Source organism: Pterocles gutturalis, unplaced genomic scaffold (assembly GCF_000699245.1).
Source record: "Pterocles gutturalis isolate BGI_N339 unplaced genomic scaffold, ASM69924v1 scaffold158, whole genome shotgun sequence".
Lineage (NCBI taxonomy): Eukaryota > Metazoa > Chordata > Aves > Pterocliformes > Pteroclidae > Pterocles > Pterocles gutturalis.
In genome coordinates, this window is record NW_010117606.1 from 4,227 (window position 1) to 16,214 (window position 11,988).

Genomic DNA, 11,988 nt, shown 5'->3' on the forward strand with positions numbered 1-11,988 from the left:
TGAAGTAAAGCTTCAGGGTAATGTACCTTTGCATTTACTACCAGACTATTTAATGTAAAGATTGTGCCATTTCTTTCCATATTTCATAGAGTAAAAAATGGCTGTTGCAGTCCCCTGGATTTCTGAGCAGTCATGGAGTCCGTGTCTCAGCATTTGGGCTAAATGCGATGCCATTCGTGGGTGCTGGCTGCCCAGCACCTTCCACCCATGCAACAGCTGAGCAGGTGTTTTACAGTTGTGGGTACTGGAGTGGTTGATGTGAGGTCCTTGGCTCAGATCAAGCTAAACCGCTGTCCTCGCAACACTTCAGCTTGATTGTGAATGGGAGATTAATTCTCCTGGCCTCACTAATGGGTCATTTTAGTTTCACTCCTCAAGTGTCAAGGTTAGGGAACTGATCGGCACCTTGCTTCTTAAGGATGTGCTAGGTTCTCTCTGAAATGATGTACTTTTGTTACGCAGATACCTCTGCAGCGATGGTTCTGGACCCTGAGCTACAGCTGTGAGTGAGACTTCTCCAAACTCCCCTCTGCAGGTACTTCCAGTACAGTTTTAGGTTTCTGAAGGGCTTTTGACAGGGCCCCTTAGCAAAGGGTTGGCCTTACCTCAGGGTTGCTTAGCCTCTCTAAGAGGAAAGATCTTCACATGAAAAAAACAGTGGCTCAAAGGAGACGGTGGGTAAATGATCTGCAGAGAGAGGTCGTTGGTGCTGTTCTGTGGGGACTGTGCTGTTCAGCACAATTTGAAATGACCTGGAGAGGGGGCAGACAGCAAGGTGACAAAGCCGTTCCAGAAGCTATCATGCATTAAGTTTCCACCCTAATCTTCTAAACCCATTTTGAAATTGTCAGCTACAGTCTCCCCTTCTCAGCATCCTGTTTCTCTCTTCGTTATGTGGTGCTCTTACTGTAGGGGGTTTTAATATCCTGTTAAAGCGCACCACTATACACGCATTTGTGTTGTCTGACTCTTCTGCTTAGGCAGTTGTGGTAATTGCGAACACCTAGTTATGCTGCTTTTTGGCGTTAGCAAGTTGTTGAATTTGTCCCTGTAAGAGCATAATGGTGAAAGTGTTTTGAACAAAGATCTGTTTAATGGGAAGAGTAAATGATTGGTGAAATGAAAACTACTAGGCTTAACTAAAAGGTTATTAAAAAGATACTTGCCTGGAAGGTTGACTTGCATATAAAGTGCTTGGATGTGTGAAAGGAGTAATTAAAATATGTGATGGTTTCTGGGAAAAGTGTGTTGAACCCTCTTCAAAGAAACTTCCACCAACTCCCTCGGGAAATCCCTTGGACCTTAATTTAACCCAGAGATCGTCACTTCTGCACTTTACATTTTCAATATAAGGGTTTGGAAATCTCTCCCAGGCCCTGACGCTCTCACAGCGTCAGTCTCGGTTGCTGATAGCCTAAAACAGACATAGCCAGTCAGGTTATATGTCTGAAAGAGGAAGAGAGTTGGTGAGCAAATATACCTGCTCTACAGCATTGCTTCATTACAGAGGTTTTGAAGTGTTGTTTCAGCAGAAGTCATTTGTCTATGTTCAGAGTAGCCCATGTATCCGTCAGCTCATTTGTGTCTGCAAAGGCCAGGAATGAAGCCATTCCCTTGGATGCTGTGCTGTGTAGAGGATTCGCTCACAGGCCCACATTGCTGGTGTGTTAATGGGAAGCACTCGAACACAGACACAGGGCTGGAGCTCTGAGCTAGGCAGGGGATCCTGATTGTGCGAGTACTTTTGCTTGCTGGATGGTGCTTGTGAACAATGGGATGTAGAAATACCCTTTGCTAATTTTCCTGTCCCCTCACTACATCGCTTCTGCCCAACTCATTTCCATCACAGGAAAATTGTCTCAAGACTAAGAAGTCAGAATAGCTCTGGCACTACAGATTCCCGTCCCTCACTGACCTGGAATCACTGGCCAGTCCTTGGCAGCTATGGTACTATTTTCTTACTTTGTTAACAAAGGTGTTGCATGGTAAATAGTCCCATGTTTGCAGAGCGTAGATATGGCACCTTACAAAGGAAAAGCTACTGCTGTACAGTCTTTCTGCTCCTCTGCATACCATCATCCTCCTCTTACACTATGTCTTCTGCTTCAGACTCCTCCACGCCGGCAGGAGTCTTTGATGTAAACAGGGAGCCCTAAGCAATCCATCATTTGTCAATTAATCTGAGCAAAGGGCATTGAAATCTCTGGAGTAGGCAGCTTTCATTTAAAGTGAGGCTTCATCATGTGATGATCTGCCTCTGGTCTTGTAAAGTTTCTGTTGGTATAAGGAGCCCCGCTGCGATTTTCCTATTGCAGACTGAAAACAAGCGAGGACTGAGATCTCTCCAACAGAACGGCAGATGAATAGCATTTCACTAGGGTAACATACTAGAAGTAGAAAGGAAAACAGTGCTTTTATTGTGGTGATCTGAACTGTGTCTGATGCTTTGAGAAGTTAAAAAATTGTGGGCCTGTGCAAGGCTGGAGTCACCTCAAAAGACCAACTACTTGAATGGGAGCTAGCCCATGAAGCAGGTAATACAAGTCTCTGCACCAGAGCACAGCCCACCTGTAAATTCCCTGTAGGATGGCAGTGCTGCTGAACTGCCCCCTGCTACATAGGAATGGTGCTTTCCAGAGGAGGGTCTGCTCGAATGAATGTCCTTGTGCAGTTCATGTAATGGCTTTCTTCTTGTTTATCTGCTAGAAGAAAACATCAGAGCTATCAACTTCTTTTGTCATTAAGGATTTTAAGTGTTGCTTACCTGCTCCAAATCTGTAAACAGGAGTAGTGATTTGTTCTCAGTGGATCTGTTTCTGTACAAGCCACCAGCACACATCTTGGTGGCTCTTAAAGAATAGGTCTCTGGGCTCAGAGCCATGCACAGGGAACAGGAAGGTAGCCCAGCCACCAACTTGCCATTTAACAGCTATTCCTGATAACTACCTGGCAGGTCTTAAAAAGAAACCCCTTCCTTGATGCAGGGATGTTCTTTGTTGGGTGTGGTAAGTTTTACCCCAAAACAGTCAGCATGTTTTCCTGCGTGAAAGAGATTGCATGAATTTTCTTCTTCCTCCAAGAATATATTTACAGATATATTTACATGCCTTCAGTAGCACTGCATGGCCAGGTGGTCTGGGACTAGGGCTCAGCTCTTCAGCAGGTTTTTACCACCGTGAGGAGAAAATAAGAAATCCAGCGGAGCATCCTCCCAAAGTGCAGGTGTGTTATACTGGCGGCAATGTTGTTGTAAATGTCTGACCCACTAAGGCAGCAAGGTGAAAGGACCTCTGCTCCTCTCCACACTGGAAAGGAGGACAGCTCTCTCTTTTTGGATGCACTTCTTCAGATTGATGTGATTTCTTGCTGCCATTGAGACAGAAGACAGCCAACTCTAAGTGAGGAAAAGTCCTAGATTGATCTATTTTATTAATACTCTCAAAAGAAGGAAGCAATTTTGGGGGGCTTTTAGCAATTTCCAGTGCAGAGCCTTGCTGAGTGCATTGCGTACTTGCCTGTTTTTTGACCTGACTTCCTTTTTATTTCACAGTTTGCTATAATTGCTTTTTTACTTCTGTCATCAGGAAACACCCTTGAGGAAGAGTTTTAAATGACTTTTCTGTCTTGTCTTGTAAAGGTTGTGCTGGCTGACTTTGTACAGACCTGTAAAACATGACCACCACCCCTGGCAGTGGAAATGATGGAGTCAGCCTAACATGCACCTTTCTTATTCTTCCAGACTGGTCCACAAACCCTTCCTGGCAGAGTTTGCATGCGGGAGGTTGGACAGGCAGAAGCAGAGAGATATGGACTCTGGAGCAGCCTACCTGCTACAGTTCTGGGCTTCATCCCTCACCCCCTCATGTTGTGAGCACATCCTCAAACCACACAGAGCCCTGTTCTTATTTCCAGAAGGTCAGTGCTAAATGGCAGCCCATGGCACACTTAGCCTTGTTCTGCCTGAGGGAGACTAAAATCTTTGGGTCTCTGACTCTGGAAACATCAGAAACTTTCCTGTACTGTTGTTGTCTCCTGCAAATGAACCTGGCATTGGGCTGGTGTAGCAGGAGGAGTGGAAGGAAGGGCCAGAAACAGGCATGCACTAGGGTGATGGGCTGAAGTGTAAGCCAAGCATGGCTGCTGGAGGTAATGATGAGGACAAGGATGACTTGGGGTTGTGTAAAAAAAATATGAGGTTCATGTGAAGAGCACCCTGGGACTCACATAATGACCAGGCTGGCACTTAGTAAATACCACTCTTTTAGCTAACAAGAAAGGTGGAAAGGGCTTTCTGTTTTCTTACGTGTGCCAGGGCCCTTGCTGCAATGAAGAGGTTGGCAAGGTGCATCTGCTGTGTCCTCTGGCCATTGCTTGTCTTTCAGGCCCACCTCAGGTCCCATGGGACACTTAATTGGGGGGTAAATCTTCTTTCCCGAGTACTGTGCTCATGGAGTTGTGAAAATAGCCAGGAAGTCCCCTTCCAGAGGTGGCCAGCCAAGCTCCTGGGAGGAGCCAGCAACCTGAGCCCTCTCTGCATGAGGATGTTCCAAGGTGGGTTCCCATCCTAAGAACCACTTCCCCTGCCTGAGAGGCTCAGATGGAGCTGGTACACCTGTGCAACTGCTGGGGAAGCAAATGATGCTGGACAGGAAGAGGCAGGAAGGGATGGGACTGCAGCTTCAACATTGAGCTGCTCCCAGGCAGTTGCTGGAAAGACCTTTCGGGCAAGTGCCACAAACCAGAAAATGAAGCTCTGAGCCCTTCATGTGTATAACTTGAGCAGGGAGACATGGCTGTCAAAATATTGTTTGCCAGCAAGTGAGGCTGGATAAACCAGGTATCAACCACCAAATATCTCTGTCGTCATTTGGAAAAACCTTGGGTTCTAGCATTTGGGGATGCAGCAATAAGTAGCAATTAATTATCAAGAAAGAAAAAAAAAAAAAAGCCAAAAATCCTTCTTGCCCTTTTTGTTCTTTACAACAGACGGGTGAAAACAGTATGTTCCCAGCAGTAACTTTTAATTATTTCACCACTGCACATTGCTCTTGTACTGCAGGTTAGAAATGTCAGTTTAATTTTCTTTTAATTGCCTCAGCTATCAGGTACCTGAGAGAAACCATTTTTACCAACTGTCTAGTCCCTGTTCTTGCTCTCAGAAAGCAGCTTATTGCTGTAGAAATACTCAGTGCACCTCTGCTTCAGAAAGGGGCTCTCCTGAGAGGAGACCAAGGGGTGCAAATATTTTGCCTGTAATTGCCATATCCAGCGTACTCTGGGAAAGGACTGTGTTTTGCATTGCTCATCTCATTGGCAGCACAGGAGGGCTTGGGCTTTGGTTTGGTTTTCCTTGCCTATTTCCTTGTGGAACTTAAGCCCAGTGTGTATTTGCTTAGCCCATGGGAGTGTTGGGGTTTTCACTGTCCCGTGGAACGTGTGCAGCACCTTTGCACGGTTGGGACAGGGTGCTCAGCCTTGCCCACACCAGTGGCGCTCACTGGGGGTTTTTCCCCTGCCTGCCTCCCAGGACTTCACGTTGTGACCTTCATTTCATCTCCAATGTGTTTCACTACATCTCTGCTTTTCTTCCCCTTCCAGATGAGTTTGTCACCATCTTGCAGGCACTGCTTAGCTTTCCTTTCCTCACAGCGAGCATTTCTGTCTCCTCTCTGGCATCGGAATCAAACTTTTCCCCTTGTTTTGAGCTGACTCACTTTGTAGGCAATCTCAGCACCAGGGACTCAGCCTACAGTTGTTTTATTTGGGATTACTGGAAGCCGACACACTTTGTTGCTTGTATCTGGAGAGGGTACGGCCCCTCACATCAGCACAGCCAAGGGCAGCAAATTACAGCGCAGCGAAGGGAGAAATGGGGGAAAGATGAGTCTCATTCAAGCCTGTGTCCTCATCTTGCATCATGAGAGGCACCGGCCCCCAGCCCTGTGCTGGGCATCACAACTGCCATAGATTTTGGAGCTGATTCTCTTTTGTACTATGTGCAGGATCTTAACAGATCGCTCCCTTGAATCCCAATGACAGCTGCAAAGACCAGGTCATCTTGGCAATGAGAAAAAGAAATTAAATCCCCAAAAAGTACTGCCAGTAGGTCATTTTGAAGCAGGTAGTCACACCCCAACGTGGTTTACACCGTCAGGGTGGTCGCAGCCACCAGAGTACTCGTACCCCCAGGGTAGTCGTACCCCCAGGGTAGTCATGCCCCCAGGGTGGTCGCATCCCCGGTGTTGTTGCACCACTGGAGTTGTCGCAAGCCTGGAGTGGTCAAACTGCTGAGGTGGTTGAAATGCCTGGGTGTTCTACGTGCTGGGGTGGTTGCCCCCTCCTCCCCATGGTACTTGCACCCCTGGGGTGGTCACCCCACTGGGATGGTCGTACTGCTGGCATGGTTGCACTGCCAGGGAACTCGCATCCCGGGGTGGTCACCCCGCTGGGATGTTTGTACTGCTGGCATGGTTGTACTGACAGGGAACTCGCATCCCGGGGTGGTCACACCGCTGGGGTCGTTGCATGACAAAGCCATCACGATTCCCCCGCCTGGAAAAATCAATTTCTCTGGAGTCAGAGGCAACTGGGCCACAAGGTCACTGCTGGTTGATGGTGTATGTGAGTGCCCATGGGCAGGCTGCTTCAGCAGGGCACTATTGTTCTTCTAGGGGCTGAAACCATTTATTCTGGGGATATAAGTGAACTGGTTTCCCAAATGGTATTCTCCATACATTAGCATCCCTCTTCCCGGTAGTTTGAAATCCTCCTCCCAATAGTTTTATTCCCACACTCCTTTCCCAGTAGCCTCCTGTTGCCCTGGAGCAAGCCCCACCGTATCAGCAAAAAGCATTTGTGGGATCTTGGCAACACCTGTGAAGCAGAGGGGTTTAGGTTGAGTTGGGGAATAGCGTTAGGACTTGAACCCCAGAAGCTGGGCATGGTTTAAAAACCAGAGGGCACAAGAAAGTCACAGGAAGAGATCTACAGAGGATGGAGGCAGGTTCAGCTCATTAAGGTGGGAGGAGCATCGCCACTGGGGCCAGCTGGGCCAGCCGTTCACAAGCTACAAAGAGAGCAGGGGCCAGGGCTGAGGCTCCTTCTCTAACCCAGGTTGCCAAAACTAGTGCCAGGCTGGTGCAGTTCCATAGTGATCCTGGTCCCTCTCCAGACACAGGGTGTTTTGGGGTATCTAGGGTGGTCCCTCCCCGTGCACAGCTCCTTCCCTGCCCAAGGCAGGTATGCTGCTATGGCCAGCCTGAAAGGAAAAGAAATATTGAAGAAGAGAAAGGTAGTTTTGATGAATATTGCTCTCCCCTTCAGACTCTTGAGATAGGGGATAAATATTGTCAGGGAAAAATATAACAAACTGTTCTCCTGACTAAGGTCTGTGAGTAACGTGTTTTCCCAGGCTGGTTTCTCACTGCAGTATTGCTCTGTGCTGAAGATGCAGCCAAGAAAAAGCCTTATGAGATGCCACAGACTAAGAAAGCACAGAGTCATACTACCTGGGTGAGAAAATGGTGATTTAAGAAGAAAAATATGTCATAAAATCTACAGCATGCGGGTAAGTGCTTTTTATTTTTTTATTTTCCTTTGTGAAGTCCTCCCTTGCAGTCCCTGGACTGATCTGAGATCCACCCGGTATTTTCCCTGGTTACCGGTGTTAGGTTATGGGCTAAACACTGCGTTGCACGCCCACAGAAGAGCAGTGGTGGGAGGGAGCTCAAATGATACCCTGTCCAAGCTGCTCCCTGGCCCATCGCAGGAGCCGTCCGACACGCAAAGGCAGACGGGAACCCAAGTGACAGGCTCAGAGGAGGGGACACCCTGTCAGGGCTCCCCCGGAGCTGTCTCAGGAGACCCCCAGGTCCACGGGCCATCAGGATGAGGCAGCTGGAGCAGCTTTCTTGCTGACTTTCAGCCAGACTTTGGGGATAGTTCCCACTGTTGTGTAAGCAACTGGGAAAGGGAATCCGTGTTTTCCTTCGGTTTTTACCTGAAGCAACCTCCAGCAGTGTGTTACTGTGCCATCTTCTGTGACCCTGTCCCTCTCAAAGATCAGGGTGACTCTCAGCCTCAATCTGTGTTGGTGACCTATAAAGCCAGGCCTACTTCTGGAAACCTTCTGTCTCAGGTGGGTAATCTCAATTATAAACCTCACAGCCTCTTAAAAGAACAGCTTAAAAGCATTTAACAAGTATAGCTGAAAACCTAATTCCTTCTCTGAAGGTTAAACTTCTGCACTGCAGATAATTGCTACTCTCCTCCTCCCTTTGGTGGCATCTTCTGTCTTAAGCTGTAGAAACAAGATGTAGGTGCTTTAAAGTTTAAAATAAGTGAATGTCTCTTGGTATGGCTGCGAGTGAAAAAATACCATCTTTGTGTTTCCAGATGATGAACCCAAGGCAGAGGGAGTGGAGGCGCGTGTTCCCCTTCAGCGGGTGAGTCACCAGCAGTGCTGGTGTCTTTCTCTGCGGTAGTTCAGGGCACTGGATTGCCCCAAAGGCAGCAGTTTTTGTCCAGATCAATTTCTAAGGTATTTTGGAAGTTGTTTATTGCAAATAAGGAGGCTCTACAGTCACATCTCATCGCTGACTGCTGTGCAGCCACCTCGGGCTGGAGCTGCTGGCAGGTCCAGGACCCACAGGGAGCCAGGAGTGCTGACACTGCCATCGCTTGGCTTCAAAGATGTTGTATTTTTGCTTTCAAGTGTGAAAACTTAGTTGCCTGTTTTGAATATGCAAGTGAGGGAGGAACTTACCCTTTTCCTAAAATGTACTGGCAGATTTTTGATGAATCCTCCAATAGAGCACGTGGTTAGGCTGGTGTCTGCAAAGCTGCGCTGCTAGCAGGGGACACGGCCCTGGTTTGGGACACTGCTGCTGTTTCCATGCTGCTGGGAGCTCCGCGCTGCCCGCAGGGTTTGGTGCCCGTGGGGTGTGGGGCTTGGTGAGGAGATGGGGGCATGGGTGCTGCCCCAGTGCCCGCAGCACTCTGGGTGCTGGAGGGTCCCCGCAGGGACAGTCCCCTGCAAGCAGGGATGGAGGAGGGCCAGGCCTGGGTGGCAGAGGCGGGCTGGCGTGTCCTGCTGAGCAGCAGGCAGCAGATGGCAGTGTCACCCCGCAAGAGCCACAGGCAAGGATGCAGGTAAATGCTTGCTGTGCTGACAGCTGGGGAACAGGGAACAAATCGACCCCCTTGACAGCAGGTCCAGCTTCTTTTGCAGAAGCCAGACAGTTTGAAGCAGCGTTGGGTGCCTGGCAGAGGTGCTCCTTGGCCGCAGGCTAGCTCAGCTCCCTGCTCCCCGTGGCAAGCAAGGGGGCAGGCAGGGGCACCCCTTTCTGCCTGCTGCCCTCCCGTCCTGCCTGGCAGAGGCTGCTTGGGGGCTGCCCACACCGGGCTGGTCACAGCTGGAGTAGCCCCAAGGTGTCAAACAGCCCCAGCTGGGTATTGCCAGGCCTTGGGAAGGGGTACGATTTTGACAGCTGGGGAAACTGAGGCAGGGAATGCGCCTGTGAATGGGTGCTGGAGACACTATGGAGCTGGTCGGCTGTTGTTTTTAGCAATGGGGTGAAGCTGCTCCCACAGCTGAGCCTTGGTGAAGGCTTGGCATGGCCGGGACACGAGCTTTAACAGGGTGTTGTGCCTCCTTTCCCCAACTAACCCCGTGTGCTAGCGGGTATTTTCCAGCTGCAGCAGGCTGGGCGGCTGGGATGGCCGCATCCCCTCCCCATGCTCAAGGACAGCTCCTGTACCCCACAGAGCCCTGGCAGGATGGAAAGCCGGGGTGTTCCCTGCAGCTGTCCCTGCCTGGCTTGGCTGCATCCCCGGGCTGTGGGGCCATCCCAGAGCCGTGCCTCAGGGGACTTTGCACGGGTCTCTATCTGATGGGAGCACAGCCAGTGCTGAAAGCATTTTCTTTTCCTTTTCTTTGAGTGACTCCAGCCCGTCCTTTATCAGGCAGGGCTGCTGAGCTCAGGGAAATGGGAGCTGTTTGCCAGCTCAGGCAGGTTCCTGAGAAGTGGCCGTGGGTTTTGCTGACTTCCCTGGGCTAACGACATGCTGGCGACTGCGTCAGTGGTACAGAAAATGGGGCTGGCATCGGTGCTGGGTGCAGGCGGGAGCTCCTGGGTGCTGCCATGGCAAGTAACATCAGCAGCTAAGGCACCTCATCACTGAATGAGAGGCTGGAAGTTGCTAAGAAGTAATTTTGGGTTGTGAAAAGGTGTACTGTGGGTCCCCTTGGCTTCCTCATTGCCCAGCTCCAACACATGTCATCTTGGTTTGGGACTGAGCTATTCCCCTGGGAGCGAGGCACTGAACCGCACTTACCAGGGCCATCCTCTGCTAGTGTGTGGCACAGGGCCACACCAGTGCTAAAAAAACAAATTAATTTCTTCCAGCTGAGCACACCTGATTCAGCATTTCTCCTGCCAGCACTTTACAGCGGGCAAGAAGATCTGTGTGCAGAGGGGTGGCAGTTGTGCCAGTCAGGTATCTCCTGATTAGGTGCAATACAGAGATACTGACTGTGCACTCTCAGCACACTGGGGACAGAGAGGGGGGCTTGGCGAAAGGCTGTGGAGGTCATGGAAAAGGGGATGGGTCTTTGTGGTGCCCCTGTCACCAGCCCTCAGCTATATCTCTGGCCCCATGCTAAAGGATGTGGGCACCCTGGAAGGTGCTGGTTTTGGGATGCTCCTTAAAAAAAAAGTAAGGCATCAGGTCTGTGTGGCCTGAGCATAATTGCTTGCTTTTGGGACACCTTATGCATCTCTCTTTTCTTTTTGCATTTACCTAAAGTGTGGCATTGCTGTCACCTGTTAGACAGTGGCCAGGCTCTGCTGCAGCAGCGGCTGCATTTTGGGTGAAGGAGGAGTGTCCAGGGCTGATATATCCATGAAACATCACAAATGGTGCTCATGAGAGAGAAATCAGGCTGAATGAGACATCACTGAGTTTTCAAGCTGGGCTCTGCATTGATGCTGTGTTTTGTTTCATGTGCTCTTCCCCTCAGAAATTGTGCTTTGGTTTACAGGAGAGACGTGAATTTTCTCATTAGCCCTTAGCTGAGACACCCGTCTCAGCCGCAGGAGCACCAAAGAGACTGAAGCACAGTGTGAAGGCACAGAAGTGTTCTCTGTGTAAGAGGATGGTAAGTGTGGTACCTAACAAGCAGGGACCAATGGCAGAGTGCAGGCATGGGTAACTGGCAGTGCTAGAGAAGTCCTGCCTAGAAATGAGGAGGAAGGAGACCCTGCCTTGGAATCAAGTGCAAAACAGCCAGATCCTTCCCCACATACTTTGTGTCCTGAGCACCTACAAGTCCCGGAAAAATTAATGGAGAGGGAAAGCAATCAAAACTTGAATGCATTGCATGTTAGTGGTGACCTTCCCCTGCAGCGGAGATAAGGAATATGCAGTCTTTGCAGTCAGGGCAAGAGCTGATTTCAGTCCAGGACCAGGAGATAACTATCTAGCTGGATATTGCCTGTGCCACGCGTACCTGCTGGGGGTCAGATTGCTGCCAGCGTTACAAACCTCTGTCATTCTCTGAATGCCAATAGGCCTTATCTCTTAAAGTGAATCTTACTAACTAGGAGTGGACTTTGCTGCCTGTATTGGGGCCTTTAAACCTCACTTGAGGTTCTTCACCCCCAAATGAATTGGAGATGGTTTGACAGGGTGGAGGAAAAGAAAAGCAAAGTGGTTTCTTCCAATGTGAGCTGTCCTGAGCCGTGGGTATTGTGTTAGCCCCATGGCTGGGTGCTGCTTCAGGAGCAATCCCAGATTTGCTCTGATGCAACAGTGGGGATCCAGGGTGTTCTGGGGGCTCTGCCAAGCTCTTGGCTCCCTCTGCACTGGGGCAGCCCAGGTCCATCACACCTGTGGGGCCTCAGCAGGGCTCTGCCAGAGACAGCCAAACCAGCTGCCCAAGTTTGGAGCAGGAAGCTGCTGTCACTCTGCAGCTCCCCTGGCTGGTTC